A 27,195-nucleotide genomic window follows, 5' to 3' on the forward strand; every position below is an offset into this window, starting at 1 on the left:
TTTGGTGCCATCCACAACTTACTAACCATATCTTCTACAGTCTCATCCAAATCATTGATATAAATGACAAACAACAGTGGACTCAGATTTGATCCTTGTGGCACACCACTGGTCACTCCAGCCTGAATAACAATGCTCCACCATCAGCCTCTGTCTTCTACCATCAAACTAATTTTGTGTCCAATTGGCTATCTTTCCTGGATCCCATATGATCAAACTTTACTAACCAGTCGATCATGCAGGACCTTACCGAAGGCCTTGATAAACTGCATGTAGGCAATGTCTCCAAAAAACTCAATCGAGTTTGTGAGAGACAATTTCCCATGCACAAAGCCATGCTGACTCTCCCTAAACAGCCCTTGCCTTTCTAAATGAATAGGAGAAAGTGAGGACTACAGATGCTGGAGATCAGAGCTGAAAATGTGTTGCTGGAAACTGTGTTGCTGGAACACAGGGACCAAGGGGTACAGGTTCCAAGTACATCAAAAGTGTGTAGGCAGGATGCTGAAGAAGGCATTTGGCATGCTTGCCTTCATTAGTCAGAGCATTGATTTTAGGAGTTGGGACTGTACACTACTTTGGTGAATCCACTTTTAGAATACTGTGCATAATTCTAGTTGCCTTTCGAGAGGAAGGATGTTGTTAAACTTGAAGGGGTGCAGAAAAAATTGTCAAAGATGTTGCTGAGTTGGAGGGTTTGAGTTATAGGAGAGGTTGGTTAGGCTGGGATATATTTCCCTGGAGCATTGGAGGCTGAGGGGGGTGGGGGTGGGGGGGGGGGGGGGTGGGGGTGGGGGGTGGGGGGGGGGGGGTGACCTTATCGAAATTTCCAGCAACACATTTTCAGCTCTTTCTAAATGAATGTAAATCATTTATTGTGGAAGGTTCCTTAAAAATAAGAAAGATAATTTTTTAAAAACACATTAACCAAGATTAAAATAAATAGAGATTTGACAAAAGAATAGTTGTAAGGAGAAAGCATCAATGCATCACTGAGGAACAATTGCTTCAGATCTTTGTTGCTGAAGTGAAGGAAATAGTCCTTGATCTAGCAAGTGTGATGATTGTTGGAGTTGAATAGTTGTTTTCTTCGATAGATGGTCTCAACCGAACTGCAGATCTTGGGAGATAGGGAAGATTCCTGGGTTTTGACTCTGTCGATGTCGCAGTTTCACTGCCCAGTTACACTGCTGCAATCATTAACTGCTTTGGGAGATGTCCTATCTCCCTCATTCTCTTTCTCTGTTTCACCCTCCGCAATCCCCACCCCTCTACTACATCTCTCTGTCTAGACATTTGCTTGGCTTTTTGTTTAATCCTTAACTGGTAGGCTAGGATTACCACTGTGATCCATGCAGAGAACTAAGTCATGTTCCATTTAACGTATAGACACTTCAAAAACTGCACTTGTGGTTCTGTGCTTGTATTTTGGACAATGCATAATTTGCATTCTCACAATGAGCCTTCAATGAAACTTCATTATCTCCTTAATAAGATCACAGAGAAGCATAATTAAGGAATGCCCTTTATTCTCTCTGAAGTAGAAATTTAGTTTGAAATCCAAAACTCTGTCTGGCCTGAAGCAATTTAAAAGCTGTCTTTTCCAAGGCCAGTGTTTCTAAAAAATACTGGATCATAACTCCATAGTTGTGACAAGAGCCATCAGATGATACTGATAGGTTTTGACAAATAGAGGTGGGAGGGTACTTGTGTGAAGCATAATGCTGGCATAGTCTACAACATTCTTGGCCACATTGTGTTGCTGAAGAATATTTGCTGAGGCATAAATAACATTATCTTTATTTAAGAAACACAGCATTGTGGCTTCATCTTGCTGTTAGATTGGAAGTGGGAGCAAAATCCTGTGCTGATCAATCACTTCCTGAGATGATGTATACCATGTTCCATTAGCATATCACATGGACTAGACATAAATCTAGATGGTCATCTTTTTTTTAATGCCTTTGTGGGATGTTGCTGAAGGTGGCTAGGGCAGCATTTATTACCATCCATAATTGTCAAGAGGACAGTTAAGTGACAGCCATAATGTTGTGGGTCTGCAATCACATGTCGGCCATACCAAGCAAAGATGGCAGATTTCCTTCCATAAAGGAATTTAGGGAATGGGATTTTTTTTAATGACAATCAACAATCATTTCATGGTTGCCATCCGAAGGGTAAAGGCCAACATAGGGCTGAATGGTCTTTTGCTAGGCTGTAAGCAAAATCTTCCAATCCTCATGATGTCCCAGCACAAGCAAATGTAGAATGTTGTGAAGGAGGGTCACTGGACCTGAAACGTCAACTTGTTTCTGTAGATGCTGCCAGACTTGCTGAGTTTTTCGATAAATTCTTGTTTTTGTGAGGAAGTTGTGTATTGGCTCAGCTTCTGAGCATGATCCTGCCTCCAAGCCAACTTGCGAGCGACAGAGTCAGTGGTGGCAGTGAGCAAGTAACGAAGGCCTTATTTGAATGAATAAGCTGCCGTTCCTTGTTGATTCTAAGGCATTGATACAAATTTATCTCAAGTGTACTTTATCACAGGGGATGAGAGCAAAGCGAGAGGTCATGGTGCCGTGAGATTAGCATGAGATTTTCACATTGAGGATGGAATCTAGCAATTCTCAGGCCTTTCACCAGCAAAGGCTTGCAAGTGCATTCACCTCAGCTCAGGGTTTGCATTGGATAGTGCAGAGTGGGGGAGAGATCAACTGACATTCACATAATGGGGTGAAATTCACAGGGAGGCAGATTCTTTGGGCCCAGTTTAAAGTTTGGTTTAGACCAATGCCAACTTTGTATCTAGCGAGCTGACAGCCTCAATGAGGTAAGAATGGCAACGCTCGCCCCTTGGGAATTAACAGTCAAGCCCTTTTGAATTGCTGGCCAGAATGTTTGGCCAGCTACTTTGTACTTTCAGCTGTACCAGAAATGGCTGGTACTAGTGTTACACACCATCCCCAGAAACAAAGAACACAGATACTGGTCTTTAAGGTATACCAGACTTTTTGGTCAGGAGGGGATAGGAGATACCAATGAGGTGGGGGTTCAGAGATAGGGTGTTGAGCAGATAGTCTTCAAGAGTGTGGTACTGGAAAAGCACAGCAGGTCAGGCAGCATCGGAGGAGCAGGCAAATCGACATTTCGGGCATAAACCCTTCATCAGGAAGATAGATATTCGTGATCAGAATGAAGGCTTAAAATTGGGTGTATGATATTGGTTGGAATTACCCCAATGGGTAGAGCAGATTCTCAAAAGCAGATATTCCCTCTAGTCATTTCCATCTCTACTCATCCAATGAAGTCTCACAGGCTCACCACAGCCTTTCCTAGCACATTGCAATCGAGATAGATTAAGATTTTTAACTTACCTTTAATTGGACACTTAGATGCCTCAGTAGGTTTAATTGCAGGTGAGCAGGCTGCTGATAACCTAACTTCATAAGCTCTGTATTCTGGCAGACAGTTCAGAGGTGAGTGGGAGGTTGGCAGGATGAGCACCTGTGACTACCTGCTTCAAGTACGCCAGCAGACGCCACTCCAGGGCGACACCAACCTCCATTGTATTCTGCTCTCTCCTGCTCCCTAGAGATCAGCAACACAACAACAGGCTTCACAATGGGGCTGGTGTCTGCCATTCGCAGCAGGTAGTCCGATTGGCCCTTCTGCCCAAACAACACGCCTGCTATCCCAATGGGATGGTAAATGCTTATTAAATGGTCACTCCCTGATGAGAGAACTCTGGAAACTGGCAGAGTCAGGATCTGCGAATAGCCTGAATAATGCGGCAGATTGATCCTATTGACAAGCAAATTGCCGTAACCGCTTGAGACAAACTTACATCAACGTCTCAGAATCAACAATGAATGGCAGCTTATTCATTCAAATAATGCCTTCATTATTTGCTCACCCACTGCCACTGACCCTATCTCTCACAAGTTGGCTTGGAGGTGGGATCATGCTGAGAGGCTGAGCCAACACACAACTTTGTCACTATGCATGTAACCAACAAAACCCTCAGCCTGATTCCTTCTCTCATACTCAGCATGCCTATTAATTCCCAGAAACCGGGTCAAACAAGTTAATCAATCTCTTCTACCTAGTTGCTTGCAATTGCTTTGAAACAGCTGGATATATCAATTTGCTGTTTTTGGAAGCATCATGGAATCATATGGCTTGATCATTTCATAAAATATACATAGGAATGTGCACTTGAAGACTTCAATGTAAATGAAAGTAAGTAGTGGGTGAATGAGTGAATTTGAAACACTTGAGACAAACGAGTTGGCAGACAATTAAATCAAGCCACCTGGCAGGAATCAGGTTAAACACCTGACTTGCTTTTCTATTCTCTTCAGTGGACAATAACATCAGGCAAATGCAAAATAGAGGCTTGTACTGATCCTGCTAGTTTCTTTTTGGGCAACCGAGGTTAAAATGACCCTCTTTGAGGTGTGACACAATCTGGTGTTTTAACAGTTTATATTGGAACCTCCTGTTAAGATGGATCTAGAAAAGTTAAACCTCCTAAATTATTTCATCAATAATGCATACAAAAAAAAAGGTGTTATAAAGCATGTTTTCTATGTTATCAGTTTTAGAATTTGGATTTTAAATAGGGGCAGAGGGATTTTGGTCAGTTACATGAAGGGTCTATTTAAGGTCTGGAATTCAGTTTGAAGCAGTGACCTAAATGCATCACTTCAAAAAAAGGTACATTACTTCAGTTACTTGCCTAGTGGATCCCTAGGGTGTAAATAAAATGGTTATATTGCTGAGTTCATGATGGGCAGAATAAACAAATCAAATCCATTTATTCTTTTGGCCTCAGAGCAGAAGAATATACCATTTCAGTTTAATACAGAAAAAAAAAGTCAGATTAGTTCAGTTGGGGGAACGGGTTGCCTCATCAGAAGTGTTTCTAGTCTATGAAGCTAGTCTGTGTTTCTAGTTCTAGTCTATGAAGCTTCCAAGCCAGGAGAATTTGAGCTAGAGATCTTCAACATTGAGAACTGAATTCATTACAAAAGGTTCATGACATCAAACTTGGGAAGGAATTGTTTCTACCATTCAAGTAAGAAGAATTGGAAAACATCAATTAAGACTTAAAAAGCTGAGCTAGGAGTATTGTTTCTCTTGGTCTGAGTCTCTGTAAATGATTGTGTTGGGAAATAGGTTGAAACATTGCTTTCATATTTGTGTTAAGATATTTCTAACTCCAGACATTTGTAAGTGTAGATTTGTTTTGGCTTTTTTCTTTTGTGCAATAAATATGTTAATAAGTGTATACATTTCAGTGGCAAACCATCATGAGAAGCAATTGAAAACATTAAATATATGATTTATCCAGCCAGTTTTTATTCTTGTACCTCAACTGCCCACTATTACAATCAACTGGTATCATATCAATTATGAAGCATAAAGTATCAATCAATCAAATCTTTTCCATCTTTTCCTAGCTGGTACACATTTGTAGAAGAATTTGACTTTCACTTTTCAGGTTTAAATTAGTTTCACTTTGAAATATTTTGCATAATCCAGTCTAAATGATGTAAAAAGACACGTATCCCAAATCAATCAGAACAACATTGAAGTCTTGTACTGACAGAAGTGCCATTAAAATCTCCTTATCTGTTATTGAAGATTTCATCAGACATTAGTCACCCTATGGCCTTTTATTTCACAGGAGACCAAGAAGGCTGCATGGAAACTCAGTACGGGGCAACAGAATTGGCTTGGCCTTTCTGATCTTAATGATTGGGCTTAATCAGAATAAGTATTTGCACAGTCATACGAGAGAACGAATCAAATTGACCAGCCTAGTGGACATGTGTGTCAGCTTACAGTTAAAATCAGATGCTCTGTCCAGTTGCACTGGAGTTCATATCTCCTGCAAAATCCTTTGCTTTTGGTTCAGCAAATGGAGATAATTCTTTCATTCCTCATTGGAAGACAAGGGCTCCTTTTCAATGAATGTGGGCAGAGTTCTTGAGCTGGTAGAGTTCATTGACTCCTCAAGTGGCCTACTGAGCTCTTCCTGGTCCATAAGTCATTCAGATCTTTAAAACTTACACTGAGCTTCTTCTAACCAGTCGATCACCAGCCTTTTTGTTGCTGCAATTGGGGGGGGGGGGGGGGTGTGGTTCACACAATGTAGCTCACCAGTTGCATGAACATTTAAATTACTCCCAAATTTTAAGTAAATCTTCATATGCTTTCAGCAGGAGCCAATCCAGTGCTGTACTAGATTCTGAATCGCAATCTTTAGAATTTTAATCCTTTCAAACCCACCTGTTGAAGGATCAGAGTAAGGCAGGGTTTGGAGTCAAGGCCAATATATTTAAATAACTTTCATGATAGCATGATTTGTAATTACTCAAAAGTAAAACATGCAGATTAGTCACTGGCTAAGTATTCCCCAAAATCAGTGTGTACAGCATCAAAGGCACATGTGTCACAATTTTGCAGCATTAGCTAGCGTTGCTTTAGCAGGGTACAAGTGACACTCAATGTTTGAGAAGACAATGCACTTTTAGCACAGATACTATTTGAACTCAAAGTTTCCACCATTTGAGTATTCTGTATGTTCCTCAAATATAAACATCAAACATGGAATATATTCCTTATACAAGGCAGTTACTTTCATATTGGTTACCTCAGCAACTGTGCACAAACAATGGAAGGAAAACTGTGGGTTTCAATAAAAGTTAATTTATTGAACTGTTCTCATTTCAAAGAAGCGATAAAGCATGAAGAATTCAGCAAAAGTGTGAATGTTGAAGAATTTTTATCTTATTTTTGTATCCATTTTTGCAATGTTATGTCAAGCAAATAAAGGTAGGACCTGAACAAGAAAACTTTACTGTAAAGTACTTTGAAGAGTTCAGTGTAATGTTTAATGCAGAAATAATATGAATTCTTGTGAAAAGGAAATCATGTTTAACTAATTTATTGGAGCTCTTTGAGGCAATACCAGGTGCTGTAGATATAGGGGATCTCGTGGATGTACTTCCCTTAAATTTCCAGAAGACATCTGAACAAATGTCATATCAAAGCTTACTGCAGAAAATAAAAGCTCATGGTGTAGATGGTAAATTATTGGCATGGCGAGAAGCTTGCTCGAAAGGCTGAGTGGCCTAATCCTACTCCTAATTTGGGACTTCTTCTGTAATTCTACCCTAATGTGGTTTCTTATCTCTCTGCAACATTCTCTGTATCAAGCCAGTATTCGTGGCTATTGTTTTATTTTTTTGTCATCATAAGGATAACGTATGTTAAAATCATTAATTTTGACTATTTGGTTTTAAGCTGTTCAGAAACTAAATATGAATGTGATTACATGTGATTTAATTACATGTGATTAGGGGGGCAAAGCTCAGGCAAAAATACTTGCTGCAGCGTCTTTAATGGGGCCAGTTGTAATAGTAATGGCTGACACCTAAATGAACGAAGGCATCCTGCATCCACTAAAGAGGTTGCAAACTACAGTTTCAGGGCAGTACAGAATAGAGAATTCCTTCAGTGTGCAAGCAGGCCAGTTGGTCCATACCTGCACTCAGAATAGCATCCCACCCGGATCCACCCCATCCACATAACTCTACATTTCCCATGGCTAATCCACCTAGCCTGCATATCCCTGGATACTATGGGCAATCTTAGGATGGCCAATCCACCTAACCTGTACATCTTTGGACTGTGGGAGGAAACCGGAGCACCAGGAGGAACCCCACGCAGACACGGGGAGAATGTACAAATTCCACACAGACAATCACGTGAAGATGGATTTGAACCTCGTTCTGTGAGGTAGCAGTGCTAACCATTGAACAAATATGCTGCCCCCCAAGTGCCATTGAGCAATCACAGTGGTTGCATAGGATCAGTAACTCATGGATTTGGGAATCAAAGTCTTTGAAAGATTAACATATAAAGATTCTTTTTGACTGTTTTTTGATAGATCTTTGTAGTTTTCCCTTGTTTACAAAACATTATTCAAAACTATTGAATTATTTATTTTGCTGTCTCTTACATCATATGCATACTTTTTTCCCACCAAGATTCAGCATGGCAGCACTGGGAAATGGGACGCATTTCCCAATTTGCACCTTGAAAATATTGAATGATTGTCGATTAGTGTTAACCCCACACATGGCTTTTGCTGTGCTGGCTTCTAATATCTGATAGGAATTAGATTGAAGCTGTCTAAACTCACTATGAGCTATCATAGAGTTGTCAGAGAGGGGGAGCTTTGTCTCATCCACCCATACTACTTTCAAAACCACGTCCTTCTGTGTGAGGCAGCAGCATTGTAACACAGTGTTCCACTTACTCGCTTTAATATAATGTCTTGTGATACTTGGAGGAATAAACAGCAGTGACATGCAGACAAGGGGAAGCATCCATTTCTTTTCAACACTAAATACCATTATAGTGTCTCTTGAATGTTTGCTTCACATTAATAATTCAGAGCAGACTATTAATTATTAACTTTATATTTTTTCTGCATTCTGCTGCTGTACTGCTTTAAATAGCCACAGTTATAATTTTCCAGCACAGCACCATAATCATTTGTTCAGATGAGTGAGCACTTCCAAAGTTCAGTGTGTCATAAAGTAAATTAATGTTGCAATATACTAAACCATCATCAACTGTGTTTTGTTAACAGCAGAATATATTTTAAATTCAAAACTGTGTAGCTATAAACCAAATCAAATTTCAGTGCAGGCTTTTCAATTTCCAAACTTACATGAATTGTTCTTCTCCTTCCAACAAGGGATTACTTTTTTCAGCTCAGTTGTAGGTCATAGTAATAATAAAGAGCACGACAAAGTCTGACTTTAGTCTCCAATCCGGATCTTTCCACTTCAACCTTTCTGTTCATTGTTAGCGCTTCATTCTTACGTCTCATCAGCTCCATATAAATTGGATTTACTGGGGAAGTAATGGTGTGTTTAATGCACACCTCACTATTCATGTTTAACAAGCCCAATGGTTAGTGGAGAGGAAGAGTGACTGCTTGAGATGTGAGTCACCACAGATTGCTGGATGATTTATATTGCTCTGCTGTTGGTCTGGTAAGAATTGGAGCTTACCATTAACAAGACAGGGCAGGATGTTGCTACATTTTCAGAAAGGCAACTAATGGAACTTTGGAAACTCACATCTTCCTGTAATAAATAGTTTCTGGAAAGTTCATTTCTAATTTTTTTTTCTTAATTTTATGCTCTGTCTCTTATTTCTCACTCTGTAAATTCAAATTTTCTTGTTTTTTTTTATTTCTGTCACAAATTAGCTTTGAGTTTCCCATATTCCTTCCTCTACCTTTAAATTTCATTGGTTAAGACAATAGATCATTGGTCGTGGTGGTCACCAAGTTCCCAGATGTTCTACTCTCCTGCTGCCCACTCACACTTCTCGCAGTTTGCACCATTAAAGACTTACAAGCTGAAAGGTGTCCAAATAGCCAGGTTACACCATGTGTCGACTGTCCCAGCAAATTCTGAGCAAGTGTGTCACAGTGCTCTGTTTGATGCATTTCCACTGCTAATACAAGACTCATTACAATTTTCCCAACACTTTTAAAAGATTGTTTTGAGTGGATGTGAAAGACACTATGTGAGATCTCAATAAAGACCACTATTGCTTTTACCCATTACTAAGCAAAACCAAATTAATGTTTTGCACTAATATTGTTTTATCTTGCGTGTCAACACAAACTACCTATTCTTTGGCTAAAAAGAATGATTACATCTCAGAAATTGTTTATTGTCTGTGATGTGCAATGGGGCATTTGGAGGGTATGAAAGGCATTATATTCCATCATGGCAGATGGTGAAATATGAATTCACCAAAATTCGGTATTAGAAATTTTGCCTAAAGGTAACCATGTAACCATTATTGATTGTCATAAAAAAAACCCATCTGGTTCACTTATGTCCTTTAGGGGAGAAAATCTGCAATCTTGCCTGGTCTGGCCGACATGTGACTCCAGACCAATTGCGATATGATTGACTGTTAACTCCCTGGCAAGATATTGGGGCAATAAGAGCTGGCCAAGCCAGTGACACCCTCATCCCATGGATGAATAGCAAAAAAAACAGACTATGTTACAAAAATATATAGAACTGGTAAAATACGTGGCTGCCCTCTTTATGTTTATTCGATTCCCTCGATCACATTTCTCAAGCTGTTCGAGGTCAGTTTAATGAAGCCAGTGTGTCCCAAGTGGATGGAAGGTTGCCAGAGCCTTATCTTTTTCCTAATCCAGAGGGAGTTTTTTTTCACAGCTTCTGACCACATCCCTGCTCCTCAGACCCTTATATTAATCCCTGAGATTTTGAGCCTCAAGGCTTCAGAAGGTTCTAAGTGATGATCATTTCATTCTGATTTTGGAAATCTTTCCTAGCAGTATCTGCACTTCAATTCTGTCAAAAACTGAGCAGCATTGTTTCTTTTATTTAAAAAAAATGCATACACCTGGAGGTACTTGATCCTATTATTTGTTGCTTTTTCACACTTTCTGAACATTGAAATGTCAGAACAAATTACTGCAGATGCTGGAGTCTGTACTGAAAACAACAAATGCTGGAGATCACAACAGGTCAGACAGCATCCATGGAGAGATAGCAAGAAACATTAACTTGTTGTCTTTCTCCATGGTTGCTGTCTGACCTACTGCGATCCCCAGCATTTGTTGTTTCCATAACAACTGAAATGTGTGCTGCAATGTCACAGGTTGCTCAGTTCCCTTCTCAGCACCCAGGTTTGATGCTGGCCAACAATAAGGTGGACATGATACCAAGTTCACTTTGAGAGTGGTGATTCACGAGGCTCGTGAATCCTGTTCCCTCAGTTCATTCATTGCCTAATTTTTAAACTTGAGCCTGGCCTGACAGAGAGAAAGTAATCATATCTTTGCTAAGTTTGTGTGTAGGTGAAGCTTGAGATGAATTAGTTTATTTTGATGGAGTCAGTGGGTGGATGAATATGTTTAACCTTTCAAATATTAAAATAAAAGAAATCTGTTCAGCTTCTTATTTAAATTAGTTGAGAACCAACACATTTAGCAGTACTTAAAGAAAAACTGTCTGACGCTTGGCACTGGAGATAATCTTTCAGCTGCAACACTGTATCCATTCGCTCTGTCCCTGTGTGATTTCTAATCTACCAGGGATTAATTTATCTCACTGAGCATTGCTTTGGAAGATATAATAAATAGGGACGTGTATGAGACGTGCCTGTGAATGGCTTGGTGGTCAAGGCTTTATTGTTTGCTTTTAAGACTAATCAGTTTGGATGGATAGTTAGACAGTGTCTTTTTTGGATTTAATCAATCCACAAGATGTTTCAGGTTATTTACAATGTGGATATCTATCCAAAAACATGTATACGCAGCAACATGTAAGCTCGTGGTACGAATGGTATTTTAGGGCATTTGGTCATGTTGAGAATTGAAAAGCTATGCCATTAGGCACTCCTGGATAGAGAAAAATTGTTGGTCTGATGGAAATTAGATGGATCAATCCTGGGTTTGGGAGATTTATAATGAGGTCAAAGGTTTTGGTAGCACTGAAGAGAAAGGAATACTGAGATTTAATGAAACACAGGATGAATTTGTTTCAGAGCAGCATTACAAGTGAAGAACTAAGGTTCAGGAACACTCAGAAACAAGTTTGAGATTTAGTTTGTGAAATTTGGATCCACAGTGCCACTGGGCACGGCATTTGGAAGCCAGTACCCATCTGTTGCCACCACTGGACCTCCAACCACAACCTGCACGGTGCCCCATATTGAGAAGGATATTCAAAAAGGCATTCCCTCCAGAGACCAGAACAGTGGTTTGCTGGTGCCACTGGCTTCAACCAGCCAAAGGAATCCCACTTCCAAGCATGCAGGTCCCTTAGACAATTGTGCTTGTATGCCACCATAGAGCAGACATTCAGCTGCAAGAGGGGTCCAACACTAATAAAGTTTCAGCTTCCGGCTGGGTTATTTTTAATAACTTCTTCTTTTTTGTATGCATTGAGTAGCCTACAGATAATCTCTGGCTGCAACTTCATGTGGACTGAGTTCATCAGCTGCTGGAGATTGGTGGTGGTCTTGCATTTGGTGGCCTATCTGTTTGTTCTCAATGTTCTCTCACCTTGATTGTACCATGACTAAAGCAATGCTAACTTCTTACATAACTGGATGCATGGTCATATTTCCAATGGGGCTCCACGTGGAATATCAGAAACCAAACAATTCCTTCATACTGTCAGTGGTCAGCACGCACAACTGACAGTTTAGCATAACTCACTGATGTGCAACATGGAGTACTCTGACAAGAACGTGTATGGAATGCCTGCAGACGGGCTTTTGGCATTGTGAATGGTATTCTAATGTGTACAGAATAAGCCGTGTCCCCCAAGGACAGTAGGAGATCGGAAGTCCTGTAGGATTACTAAAATTTTGTCCCATCCTAATCATATTTTAAAGCATTTTGTCCAATATATACAGTTCATGGTGAAAGGAAATCAGTTCCATCATCCTGTGAAGTCTATGAGCTAATGGCTTGTATTTGTAAATTGTAGCCCACAGCTACCCTTTTCAAGGTTACCTCTGTTTACTTCTGCTTCATAGAGATGACCATGATAAATTTGTAAAGGCAAATGACATGGTCAAGTTTGTTTGTGATCAGTATTTGTATTTGATATAATTGATTGCTGCATACAGAAATTATTACACATATTTTAGCACGATGCTTTGCAAATGCCTGATTAATACAATTGTCCCTTGAATGGTCTTACATCAATCATGAGTATAGCTCGTGCTCAAACAGAAAGAAACAATTACTCCTCCAAATCTAGGTGTGACGCAGCCTTTTCTCATTTTCATTGTGCATTTGAAGTTTGGATTAGATTAAAGGCATTGCAGATCATGTTTTGTAAAGTGAGTTGCAGCTCAACCTTGTTATTCAAACCTGCCAAACCTTCATGTTTCTTTCTTCCTTACATTGCTTGTCAGACCCATCAGTGCTAAACTTTGAAACGTTCCTGGCCAACTCTTGCATTTAAGTCTTCAACTCTCAAGAGAACCACCTGAGCCCTACCCACACAGCGTAGCCATGCCAACCATCATGAGGCACTGTTTCCCATTCAATGTGGGGATAATGTTGTCACCATCCCTATTCCCATCTCCATTTCCATTCCCAATAAAGTAATCTATGCCCTGCATGATAGACTCCTCTCCTTATGCATGGAACTCTCCTGCACCCACTGTCACAGTAATTATCCCAGCATGCTGCTTTCAATTCCTCGAGTTGGTTTACCACTCCAGCAGTCATCCCTGAAAACTCATCTTGATTTAGTGAACAGACCCTAAGCATTGACAATACCCACCACCCTCTCAACTGTAAGACAGCCCTTACTGATCTCTCTGATCACAACCCTGATTGCAACTGATGAGTTGCACTGGGCCAGCAAGATTGACCTTGACCTACTCCCAGACTGTAATGATAGAGAAACCCTGATTCTGATCATCCCAAACAGCCGATTGACTGAGATCTGACATGTTCTTGCCTGACCATGGTAGTGCCTCTGGCTGATGACATGTCCCTTAACCTGCTTAAGGACCACTACATTAGTTTGAGGCATGTGCAGTGTGTTTATCCCGTAAGCTGCTGGCACATGCAGTCAATGTGGCATTGATGTAGCATAGTCTATAAAGCAATATGTTCACCCCTTTTGCTGATCATTGCTGGATAAAATAATGAGCTGCCCATCTTTGTATCCATGCTATAAAGCAAGGTAAGACAGAAGGACTATGAGCCTTAAGTTCTAACCAAGGTGGAAAAGTGGAAAAGCCCAAGGCAGAAGTGCTGTGAATATCCAAGTAAGGATGAAGTGAATGAGCATTAGGAACTTAAACAGAAAGCCATGAAGTGCACTGTGCTTTGATACATGATGTGTGTGCCTGTTCGTGTGTCCAAAGTTGCCTGGCAGCAATATTACAATGTACTGCGCCACTGCGCTACAAAGTGATCTGGAGAACTGTATTCTCGATGAATCAAAGGCATACCATGACAATGTCTTGAAGTTCGTACATGTCTGATGTCAGCTATTGTGAATGGGAGATGCTGGTGGTTGCTGTCGTTGGAGTGTGTCTCAAGCTGTTGGGGATTGCTGGCCAAGATGGAGGCCTCGATGAGCAGCAGCAAGGTGGAATTGTCAGGTACCGGCTCTGACCTTCATGTCAATAATTATTGTCATCTAGCATCTCTTGGTTATGTGGGAGAATAGCAAATTGTATAAATGAGGTAAGAATACATGTTGATGTCATGTTAATGCTTATAAATAAGACCTCTTAATAAAGGAAGGAAGGTAGATTTCCTTTGCTAATGGTCATTAGCAAACCAGATGAGTTTTGTTATGACAGTTGTCACATGACTGCTATTAGAACAATTATTCATATCCAGATTTTGCTGACTTCAAGTCTTATAATCGTGGAGTCATTTGAACTCACAATTCCAGTGCATTTTTTTGTCTGGATTGCTATCCCACGGATATTGCCACTGTCCCACAATGTCTTGACTGAATAAGAGGAATATGCACAACCAAAAATAATCTTCAAAAGGGAATTGAATAAAAAGTTAAAAAAGAGAGATTTTTCAGGCAATTGCAAAAGATCAGGGCGTAACATTAGTTGTACAGCTCTTTCAAAAACTGGATTAGGAACCAAATGTCTTCTCTGCTGAAGGATTCTCTGATTCCATTCATACAAAGGTTCACATATGAATCACAGAGTTTCAAACATTCGTTACCTTCACTGTAGCTTGAACTATTAAGGTCAATACATTCAAATTCCATTTTAAATAATAAATCGACATACATGTTTGCTTATAAAGGCACACTTGATATAGGATGTGTGACTTGAGCTGATAACAGAGGCCATGCTTCTCCACATCTCCTGTCTTCGAATGTCACAGGAACAGAATCCAAAAATTATGGGAGTTGGTAATATCGACAAAATTTAATTATTCCTGACTGATCAGGCATTCTAAGCATCAACAAGAGTTCAATTACATTTTATGCACCTGCCCCCCTTCCGCAGGGAGAAATGTTTGAGTCATGATAGAGATTATTAAACGTCTGAAACCATCATGATTTAGAAAATAAAAATAAATTCTGATTCATGCACCTTGAGAAGTGATGTCTGGCACCCAGTGCCATAGGCATTAATTTGAGTTGCTATACCCAGAAATGGTACCCAAATCATATTATTTCTCACTCTTGACAGATTTGCTCGGAAATAACAGCAAGAGCTATTGAATAAATGCCGTGTTCAGTCTTGGCTGTGGAAGAAATAAATATTGCTGGGAGCAAAAATGAAATGGCTCTCCTGAGAGATGGAGATGAGTGTTTTTTCTGCAGGCATTGATCATGTGAATGATCAATGAGACTGTGTGGACACCTGATCTCTTGGCTCTTTGTTTTCCCTATCACTATACTTATATTCAGAGTTTGTAGTCATTTCAGTAACTGAGAAGAATATTTGGAGGTGATTTTAAGCTGCAAACTTGGGTGGGTTTGAATCTGCATTGGGTAGGAAATCAAAATGTAAAAAGTCTGAAATGCAAACTCAGCGTGATCAGATAATTTACCAAGGCTCTGACTAAAAATAAAAAAAAAATAGCTTATTCAATATAAAACTGGTGAATAAAAGATATTCAGGGCAAACCAAATGTGTTGCAATAATGTACACCATACTGTTTTTCTCAATATATCAGAGCACAACAAATACTTAATCGATAAAATTGAACATTAAATTAGTCATAAATTCTGCACATGGTGGAAGATTTTGTAAAATTTATCATTGGTTTACTGTTAATTTCAGTTTTACTGTGTGAAAATATTCAGTTATGTGCAGTTCGGCCAAAGTAACTCTGCTGGAATTCAGTGATCAAAGAGTTACTAGGAAAAAGATTTGAAATAATCATTAACCATCTCCCAGCTTGAATCAATAACTTGCACCTCAGATGTAACTGTTCAAACCATTACTCTGGAATGGTACAATCTATTCATCAGTGGTAGTTAACCTGAACAAACTGTACAATATGTGCCAATGAAGACTTGCCACATCAAAGGGTATTAAGTTAATGAAACTCTCATAACCATTCAAATGGAATTTGATTTTTAAAAAAGACATTCCCTGGGCTGAAATATTCGTGTAATCAATTTGATTGTCAGATAATTATAACACCATATTTAAAGTTAATGTCCAACAATCATAGATGAATTAAACATGTATCCCAATTCAGGGAACCTATCTTTTTCACAACTGTTATCTATCAACAAGGCTGCTCATAATAAGGGTTGATCCTTTGTGCCATGACCATTGAGGAATGAACAGTTTCCACATCAATTATTTTTTCCCTTTTGTATGAAGAAATACATCATTTTGCGCAAGTTGTTTAATAATCCTTTTTTCACCCAAGACTTTTACTTGCAGTATGTCACATCTGACAATACATCACCCAGGTGAATTAATGTGAAAGTGCCCCACAAATGTAAATACATACGTCCTGGCAAAACTCAAAATGCAATCATCCAGAATGGCATCAACTTCTCTCACAGTTAAAAATGCTGTCAGAATGGACTGAAGTAGAGCTGACATATTTGTAGTATAATAGATGGGTGGCTGGAACGCAAAGAATTCTAAGTCCATTCTCTTCATGATCAGCTGCAGAGCACAAATTAAGTATAAGATGGTGCCTCACAACTATTGGAAGATGTGGAAAATTCTGGTTTAGCAACAGCACAGGAATATCACACCATCATGTTAGACCTCTGCACACCATTTCTGATTTCATAAGTTTGGTGGGGAGAGCATATTGGAAATATGAATACACTTTGCCTGTAATTTTTCTGTTAGTTTGAATGATCAGAAAATTGCACTCAAATTTCTGACATACATTTCCTGCAGACAGCTGCATGACAAAACAGTATATTCTTCAACAGAAGTCGTTAACATTGTGCAGTCTTTTCTTCTTCGCATGCAAAATAAACTTTCAGTTATCTGGCAGAAAAGATGAACTGTGAGGAAAGATCGAGTTATCTAGCCTCTTCTGCACTGAGAAGGCACATTGAAAAAGCTCGATAATTATATGAAATACCTTACAAAGTATTGAACAGGATGGAGAGTAATGTTTCAGCAAGATTTGTAGCTCAGGTTGAGGTTTAGGGTGTAGGTTTGCTCGCTGAGCTGTACGTTTGATATCCAGACGTTTCATTACCTGGCTAGGTAATATCATCAATGGTGACCTCCAAGTGAAGCGAAGTTGTTGTCTCCTGCTTTCTATTTATATGTATGTCCTGGATGGGGTTCCTGAGGTTTGTGGTGATGTCATTTCCTGTTTGTTTTCTGAGGGGTTGATAGATGGTATCCAGATCTATGTGTTTGTTTAGGCATCGTGGTTGGAGTGCCAGGAATTCTCTGGCATGTCTTTGCTTAGCCTGTCCCAGGATAGATGTGTTGTCCCAGTCGAAATGGTGTTTTTTTTTAAAGTAATGTTTCAATATATCCCTTGGCCATGTGTATTTAATTATACAGATTAGTCATACAATTAAAAATAAATGTTGGCTCATCTGATATCATGCACTGAAAGACATAGAAAAGTAGGAAAAGGAGTTGGCCATTCAACCTCTCAAGCCTGCTCAGCTATTCAGTAAGGTTATGGCTGTTCTGTTGCTTAACTCCATATGCCTGTCATGGACTCTCAACCCTTGATACTCTTATTTAGTAAAAAAAAAGTCTATCTCAGATTTACATTGAACAGTTGAATTAGCATCAACCATAGTTTGAGAAAGACAGTTCCAAAACTCTGTGACTCTTTGTGTGTGCTTTTTAACATTTCTCCGAAATGGCTGGACCCGAATTCTTAGAGTACGCCCCCTCGTTCTAGAATCTTCAACCTGTGGAAATAGTTTGTCTTTATCCACCCTGTCTTTTCTGAAGAGGGGAAGACATCAACTAGATCACCCTGTAACCTTCTAAATTCTAAATACTCCATCCGGGGTCAAAACATCCATCCTATGGTGCTGTGCCCAGATCTACTCACACGACTCTAAGTGAGGTTTAACTAGGGTTTTGTATAACTGCAACATATTGCCTGCATCCTGATACTCCAGCCCTTTAAATATGTAGGCTGGCATTTCACTAACCTCCTTGACTATTTTCTGTACCTGTTTGTGGCATTTAAGGAGCTGTGCACCTGAATCACCAGATCTTAATGGCACAGTGCTTAGCACTGCTGCCTCACAGCGCCAGGGACCCAGGTTTGATTCCCGCCTCAGGCAACTGTCAATGTGGAGTTTGCACATTCTCCCTGTGTCTGTGTGGGTTTTCTCCGGGTGCTCCGATTTCCTCCCACAAGCCCAAAGACGTGCAGGTTAAGTGAATTGACCGTGCTAAATTGGCCATAGTACAGGTTATTCGTCAGAGGGAGATATAGGGAATGGGTCGGGGTGGGTTAATCCTCAAAAGGTTGGTGTAGACTTGTTGGACCGAAGAGCCTGTTTCCACACTGTAGGGATTCTAATTATAATCTTAGACATCAACTGCATTAATTTTAATGTAATTGATGACTTACTGAGGCTAATTATATTAAATTCCTGGCATAGAGTCATAGAGATGTACAGCACGGAAACAGACCCTTCAGTCCAACTCGTCCATGCTGACCAGATATCCCAACCTAATCTAGTCCCATTTGCCAGCACCCGGCCCATATCCCTCTAAACTCTTCCTATTCATACATCCATCCAAATGCCTCTTAAATGTTGAAATTGTACTAGCCACCACCACTTCCTCTGGCAGCTCATTCCATACACGTACCGGCCTCTGCATGAAAACATTGCCACTTAGGTATCTTTTATATCTTTCCCCTCTCACCCTGAACCCTCTGGTACTGGACACCCCCACCCCAGGGAAAGGATTTTGCCTATTTACCCCTATCCATGCCCCTCTTGATTTTATAAACCTCTATGAGGTCACCCCTCAGCCTCTGACACTCCAGGGAAAACAGCCCCAGCCTGTTCAGCCTCTCCGTACAGCTCAAATCCTCCAACCCTGGCAACATCCTTGTAAATCTTTTCTGAACTCTTTCAAGTTTCACAACATCCTTCCAACAGGAAGGAGACCAGAATTGCACGCAATATTCCAACAGTGGCCTAACCAACGTCCTGTACAGCTGCAACATGACCTCCCAACTCATGTACTCAATGCACTGACTAATAAAGGAAAGCATACCAAACCCCTTCTTCACTATTTTACCTACCTGCAACTTTACTTTCAAGGAGCTATGAATCTGCACTCCAAGGTCTCTTTGTTCAGCAAGACTCACTTGAACTTACCATTAAGTGTATAAGTCCTGCTAAGGTTTGCTTTTCCAAAATGCAACACCTCACATTTATCTAGATTAAACTCCATCTGCCACTCCTCAACATTATCTGATCAAGATCCCGTTATAATCTGAGGTAATGTTCTTTGCTGTCACTACACCTCCAATTTTAGTGTCATCTGCATACTTACTAACTATACCTCCAATATTCACATCTAAATCATTTATAGAAATGATGGAATGTTGTGGACCCAGCACCAATCCTTGTGGCACTCTACTGGTCATAGGCCTCCAGTCTGAAAAAAAAATTTCACTACCACCCTCTGTCTTCTACATTTGAGCCAGTTCTGTATCCAAGTGGCTAGTTCTCCCTGTATTCCATGAGATCTAACCTTGCAACCTTGCTAATCAGTCTCCCATGGGGAACCTTGTCAAATGCCTTACTGAAGTCCATATACATCACATCCACCACTCTGCCCTCATCAATCCTCTTTGTTATTTTTTTCAAAAAACTCAATCAAGTTTGTGAGACATGCACAAAGCAATGTTGACTATCCCTCCAAATACATATACATCCTGGCCCTCAGGATTCCCTCTAACAATTTGCCCACCACCAATGTCATGCTCATTGGTCTATAGTTCCCTGGCTTGTCCTTCCCACATTTCTTAAATAATGGCACCATATTAGCCAACCTCCAGTCTTCTGGCACCTAACCTATCACTATCGTTGATACAAATATCTCAGCAAGGGGCCTAGAAATCACTTCCTTAGCTATCCACAGAGTTTTAGGGTATACCTGATCAGGTCCTGGGGAATTTGTTCCTTTGTTAATTTCTTTGGGACTTCCAGCAAGCTATGTTCTTTTCTGCTATGATTACTGAAGTACATCTGCTGAAGACAAGAACATAAGAAATAGGAATAGGCTTTCTGGTTCCTCGAGCTGGTCTGTCATTCAATAAGATCATGACTGCTCTTTTCATTTACTCAGCTCCACTTATCCACCATACTCCTTAATTCTTTTACAGTTCAAAAATCTATCTAACATTGCCTTAAAAACGTTCCACAAGGTAACCTCAACTGCTTCGCTGGGCAGTGAATTCCAGATTCACAGCCCTTTGGGTGAAGAAAATCCCCTCAGTCCTAAAATCAGTCCTAAATCTATTCCCCCTTATCTTGAAGCAATGCCCCCGATTCTAGTTTCACCCACCAATGGAAACAATCTCCCTCTTTCTATCAAATCCATTCCCTTCATGACATTATATGTTTCAATAAGATCTCCCTTCACTCTTCTAAATTCCACTGACTACAGTCCCAGTCAACTCCATTTCTCCTCAGAAGCCAACCCTGCCAATTCAGGAATCGACCTAATGAACCTCCTCTGCATCCCCTCCTGTGCCAGTACATCCTTTCTCAAATAAGGAGATCAAAACTGTACACAGTATTCCCAGGAGTGGCCTCACTTGCATCCTAAACAGGTGCAGCATAATATCCCTATTTTTAAACTCAATCCCTCTAGCACTGAAGAACAATATTCCATTTGTCCCCTTAATTTGCTGCATCTGCAAACCAACTTTTTGTGATTCACGGACAAGGACACCCAGGTTGTTCTGTACAGCAGCATGCTGCAAATTTTTCACCATTTCCCAATGGTCATTGATTATATCCCCATTTTCAGTCATCTGTGGGCCTATAGTACTCATAACAAGCCACTTTTCCTTTATATAACTATAAAATCTCTTTTTATTGTCTTTTATGTCTTTTGCAAGTAAACCTATGATAACCCTTTTTAGCCACTCTTATAAGTCGCTTTGTAGCTCTTTGTTGGTCTTTGTATTTGTTTTAATCTGTAAGGTTCATTATGTTTCTGAAAGTCATATCTTTTTCTTTGTTTTTCTTTTTTTTTCTTTTATTATATAACCCCCACATTATCGCCTAACTGCGGTAGTGCTTATTTTTTCCCCAGCACCCATGGTGTGTGTGTACAGATGTGAGACACAGTGAGAGACACAAAGTGCACAAATCTTTATTCAATTTCCACCACCAGGAAGAAAGGAAAACACCCGGGTGGCCAGTGACAAGCACTGCCCTGAAGGTCTTTTTCAATTGTATGCAATTCCTTACTGCCTTGGATGAGATTGGCTGTTTGTTCTTGTGAGGTGGAGCTTTTCCTTCTTATTGGTACAAACTGCTTCTAAGTAGCATGAAATGTTTCTTTGAACAACCTCCACCATTTCTCAGTTGTTTTAACTATTAGCAGATTTTCCTAGTTTACTGTGGACAGTCTGTGCCTCATTCTATTAATGTCCCCCTTACTTAAATCCAAAATGTTTGTTTCTGAACTTTGCTTATCTCTTACAAATGTGATATGAAACTTAGTTATGTTATGATCACTATTTTCCAAATGCTTCTGAACAATTAGATCACTAATTAAATCGGACTCATTATTCATTACTAGATTCAATATTGCTTGTCCCCTTGTTGCATCCGAGACATATTGCCCATGAAAGCTATCTGGGACACACTATAGAAATTCACAACCTTTTTGGCAGGTGCTTGTTCATCTTTCCCAGTCTATGCTAAGATTAAAATCCCCCATTAATATGACTCTGCCTTCGCTACGAAGTTGCCTACCTTCAGCACTTACATGATACAGCACTTCTAAGCTGCCACCAGGTGGTCAATTCTATATATGCCACCTATTGTGGTTTATATTCCTTTATGGTTCCTCAGTTTCACCCGTAAGGCCTCCCTCCATTGGGTGCTTTCCACTCATCACATTCACCTTCACCAGAGAAGTGATTCTGTTTCTCATCAGTAATCCTGCTCCAACCCTTTATGCCATTTCCTCCGTCCCTACTGTCAGTTCCTTAACCTGGTATGTTTAGCTCCCTGACCATCCTGTTTCTGTAATGGCTTTTATATCACAGTTTGCAATTTGAATCTGTGCCTACAGCTGATTTAATTTGTTCTTTCCAGTCCATGCATTTTTATAAAGAACTCTAATTTTGATTGTATACTTTGTCGTGTCCTTCAGCATCTTTTTACTATTTTGCTTTCCTGTCGTACTCAATGGTCTATTTATAGTCCTACCTTGTTCATTAAACCAGCCCTGCCTGTTCATTCTATTAACCCCGACCTTCTCCTCACATGCTGACCTGCTGCTGTGGTACCTCCCCCCAACATCATAGTAGTTTACAACCTCCCCAGCTGGCACTAGTGAACCTCCACAGAAAGATATTTGTGTTCTTTGACCCTAGTTGCAACCTGTGCTTTTCATATAGGTCCCACCCTGCCCTGGAAGAGATCCCAATGATCCCGATGTCTAAATCTTTCCCTCCTATACCAACCTCTTAGCCTTGTATTCAACTGTTGCAGTGTGCAGAAACAGCGACATCTTAGATGTAAGTGCATAAATGCTTATCATAGCAGAAGAAGTTGAGAACATGGAAGATCCTTGACTTCGTTTAATGAAGTTAAAAATCACACAACACCAGGTTATAGTCCGACAGGTTTATTTGGAAGCACGAGCTTTCAGAGTGCTGCCCCTTAATTAGGTAGCTCATTTCATTAAATGAGTCATTGAATGCAGAAACAACAAAACTATGCCACAACATTATGAGATAGTTGCTAGAATACAGCTGAAGCGTTACTTTTAATCCAAGACACTGCCTTACGGAAGTGGGGTCGAGAGTGTGGTGCAGGAGAAGCACAGGCAGCGTCCGAGGAGCAGGAGAATCGATGTTTCAAGCATAAGCTCTTCATCAGGAACGAGGCTTGTGGGTCGGAGCCAAGAGATAAATGGGAGGGGTTGAGGTTTGGGGGAAAGCGATAGGTGGGTGAAAGTGAGAGGTCAGAGGGAGGGAAGTGATGGACAGGTCCGGAGGGAGGGGCTGGGATAACGTGGGGGGGTGGGGAGGGGCAATGAAGAAGCTGTTGAAATCCACATTTATTCCGTGCAGTTACAGAATCCCAAGGCGGAATATAAGGCATTCCTCCTCCAGTTGTCGGGTGGTAAAGGTTTGGTGGTGGAGGAGGCTCAGTACCAAAATGTGCTTAAGGGAGTTGGTGGGGGGAGTTGAAGTGTTCAGCTGCGGGGCGGTGGGGAGATTGGGTGTGGCTGTCCCAGAGATGTTCTCTGTAACAATCTGCAAGATGGTCAGCATTAATGTGAAACACATTGAGAGGGGTGTGGAGTAGGTCAGCATTAATGTGATGCAAAATGGGAGGAGTGTGGAGTAGGTCAGCATTAATGTGAAGCAGACTGAGAGGAGTTTGGAGTAGGTCAGCATTAATGTGATGCAAAATGGGAGGAGTGTGGAGTAGGTCAGCATTAATTTGAAGCAGACTGAGAGGAGTTTGGAGTAGGTCAGCACTAATGTGAAGCTGACTGAGAGGAGTGTGGAGTAGGTCAGCATTAATGTGAAGCCGACTGAGTGGGGAGTGGAGTAGGTCAGCATTAATGTGAATGAGTCTGAGAGCAGTGTGGTGTAGGTCAGCATTACTGTGAAGCAGACTGAGAGGAATGTGGAGTTGGTCAGCATTAATTTGAAGCAGACTGAGAGGAGTTTGGAGTAGGTCAGCATTAATGTGAAGCTGACTGAGAGGAGTGTGGAGTAGGTCAGCATTAATGTGAAGAAGACTGAGAGGAGTTTGAGTAGGTCAGCATTAATGTGAAGCAGACTGAGAGGAATGTGGAGTAGGTCAGCATTAATGTGAAGCAGAGTGAGTGGAGATTGGAGTAGGTGAGCATTAATGTGAAGCAGACTGAGTGGAGAGCACAATAGGTCAGTATTAATGTGAAGCAGACTGACAGGGGTGTGGAGTAGGTCAGCATCACAGATGCAGACTGTGAGGAGTGTGGAGTAGGTCAGCATTAATGTGAAGCCGACTGAGTGGGGAGTGGAGTAGCTCAGGATTAATGTGAAGCAGAGTAAGAGGAGAGTGGAGTAGGTCAGCATTAATGTGAAGCAGAGTGAGTGGAGATTGGAGTAGGTGAGCATTAATGTGAAGCAGACTGAGTGGAGAGCACAATAGGTCAGTATTAATGTGAAGCAGACTGACAGGGGTGTGGAGTAGGTCAGCATCACAGATGCAGACTGTGAGGAGTGTGGAGTAGGTCAGCATTCATGTGAAACAGTGAGTGGAGATTGGAGTAGGTCAGCATTAATGCAAAGCAGACTGAGAAGAGTCTGGAGTAGGTCAGGATTAATGTGAAGGAGACAGAGGAGTGTGGACTAGGTCAGCATCACTGAGAAGCAGAGTGAGAGGAGAGTGGAATAGGTCAACATTAATGTGAAGCAGACTGAGAGGAGAGCACAATAGGTCAGTATTAATGTGAAGCAGACTGACAGGGGTGTGGAGTAGGTCAGCATCATTGAGAAGCAGATTGAGAGGTGTGTAGAGTTGGTCAACTGTAATGTGAAGCAGATTGAGAGGTGTGTGGAGTTGGTCAGCATTAATGTGAAGCAGACTGAGAGGGGTGTGGAGTAGGTCAACTGTAATGTGAATACTGGATTAGTGGTGCTGGAAGAGCACAGCAGTTCAGGCAGCATCCAACGAGCAGCGAAATCAATGTTTCGGGCAAAAGCCCTTCATCAGGAATAAAGGCAGTGAGCCTGAAGCATGGAGAGATAACCCAACTGTTTTTACCCAACTGTAATGTGAAGCAGACTGAGAGCAGTGTGGAATAGGTCAGGATTTATGTGAAGGAGACAGAGGAGTGTGGACTAGGTCAGCATCACTGAGAAGCAGAATGAGAGGAGAGTGGAGTAGGTCAGCATTAATGTGAAGCAGAATGAGAGGAGAGTGGAGTAGGTCAGCATTAATGTGAATCAGCCTGAGTTGAATGTGGAGTCGGTCAACATTAATGTAGAGCAGACTGAGAGGAGTGTAGAGTAGGCCAGTAGGTGAGCACCAGTGTGAAGCAGACTGAGAGGTGTGAGGTGTATGTCAGCATTAATGTGAAGCAGACTGAGAGGAGAGCACAATAGGTCAGTATTAATGTGAAGCAGACTGGTGGAGTGTGGGGTATGTCAGCATTAATGTGAAGCAGACTGACAGGGGTGTGGTGTAGGTCAGCATTAATGTGAATGAGTCTGAGAGCAGTGTGGTGTAGGTCAGCATTACTGTGAAGCAGACTGAGAGGAATGTGGAGTATGCCAGCATCACTGTGAAGTAGACTGAGAGAATGTGGAGTTGGTCAGCATTAATGCGAAGTGGACTGAGAGGAGAGTGGAGTAGGTCAGCGTTACTGTAAAGGATAAAAACAATGACTGCAGATGCTGAAAACCAGATTCTGGATTAGTGGTGCTGGAAGAGCACAGCAGTTCAGGCAGCATCCGAGGAGCAGCAAAATTGACGTTTTGGGCCTTTATTCCTGATGAAGGGCTTTTGCCCGAAACGTTGATTTTGCTGCTCCTCAGATGCTGCCTGAACTTCTGTGCTCTTTCAGCACCACTAATCTAAAAACAGCGTTACTGTAAAGCAGACTGAGACTTCTGTGGAGTAGGTCAGCATTAATGTGAAGCGGACTGAGAGGGGGGTGCAGTAATTCAGCATTAATGTGAAGGAGCCTGTGAGGTGTGTGGAGTAGGTCAGCATTAATGTAAAGCAGACTGAGAGGAGTGTAGAGTAGGTCAGTAGGTGAGCACCAATGTGAAACAGACTGAGAGGAGTGTGGTGTAGGTCAGCATTACTGCAAAGCAGACTGAGAGGAGAGTGGAGTGGGTCAGCATTAATGTTAAGCAGCCTGAGATGAGTGTGGAGTAAGTCAACGTTAATGTGAAGCAGACTGAGAGGAGTGTGGAGTAGGTCAGCACTAATGTGAAGCAGGCTGAGAGCCTTTGACAGGATATCACACAGGTGTATGAGAGGCGTTCTCTCCAAAATAGGCATTGGGGAGGGAATCTGCAATTGGATCAGACTGCTCTACACCAACATTGTCAGTGCAGTTTCAATCAGTGGGTGAGAATCAGATAGCTTCCCATTCAGATCTGGAGTCAGGCAGGGCTGCCCTCTCACTCCTGCCTTGTTTGTGTGCTGCATGGAGCCATTTGCCGAGTCCATCAGGAAGGATGTGAGCCTGAGAGGGGTGACTATTCCTGGCAGCGGGTGCCTGCAGGTTAAGGGCTCCCTGTACATGGAAGACGTCGCCGTTTTCTGCTCGGATCCGCTGTCCGTGCACAGACTCATCTGCAATGTGACCGGTTCGAACGTGCTCAGGGGCCAAGGTAAACCGAGGCAAGCGCGGTGCCATGCTCTTCGGGAACTGGGCTGACCAATCCTCGATCCTCTTCACCGTCAGGACCTGAAGGTGCTGGGTATTTATTTCGGTGGGCGGGGCTGGGGCGAGCACCAAGTCTTGGGAGGAGCATATCAGCAAAATGAGGCAGAAACTGGGCAGATGGAAGCTACGGTCACTCTCCATCGCAGAAAAAAACCTGGTCATCAGGTGTGAGGCACTGTCATTGCTGTTATGTGAAGTAGACTGAGAGGAATATGGAGTAGATCAGCATTAATGTGAAGCAGACTGAGAGGAGTGTGGAGTATGTCAGCATCACTGTGAAGCAGACTGAGAGGAGAGTTGAGTAGGTCAGCATCACTGTGAAGCAGACTGAGAGAATGTGGAGTTGGTCAAAATTAATGTGAAGCAGACTGAGAGGAGTGTAGAGTAGGCCAGTAGGTGAGCACCAGTGTGAAGCAGACTGAGAGGTGTGAGGCGTATGTCAGCGTTACTATAAAGCAGACTGAGAGAATGTGGAGTTGGTCAGCATTAATGTGAAGTGGACTGAGAGGAGTGTGGAGTAGGTCAGCGTTACTGTAA

The 27,195-nt window shown here is 41.4% G+C and overlaps 1 protein-coding gene and 1 long non-coding RNA gene across 5 annotated transcripts in view; one reads left to right on the forward strand and one right to left on the reverse strand.

The window, feature by feature from the left end:
• LOC140469700 (uncharacterized) overlaps positions 1-8,964 on the reverse strand; it is a 46,133-nt gene extending 37,169 nt beyond the window's left edge. The window contains exon 1 of the long non-coding RNA XR_011956209.1: positions 8,744-8,964. This is a non-coding gene — a long non-coding RNA (uncharacterized lncRNA). The remainder of the gene's footprint in view (positions 1-8,743) is intronic.
• The window catches only part of LOC140469697 (astrotactin-2-like), a 1,585,258-nt gene that overhangs the window by 576,980 nt on the left and 981,083 nt on the right, over positions 1-27,195 (forward strand). The gene's annotated exons all lie outside the window — the stretch shown is intronic.

Source organism: Chiloscyllium punctatum, chromosome 49 (assembly GCF_047496795.1).
Source record: "Chiloscyllium punctatum isolate Juve2018m chromosome 49, sChiPun1.3, whole genome shotgun sequence".
NCBI lineage: Eukaryota > Metazoa > Chordata > Chondrichthyes > Orectolobiformes > Hemiscylliidae > Chiloscyllium > Chiloscyllium punctatum.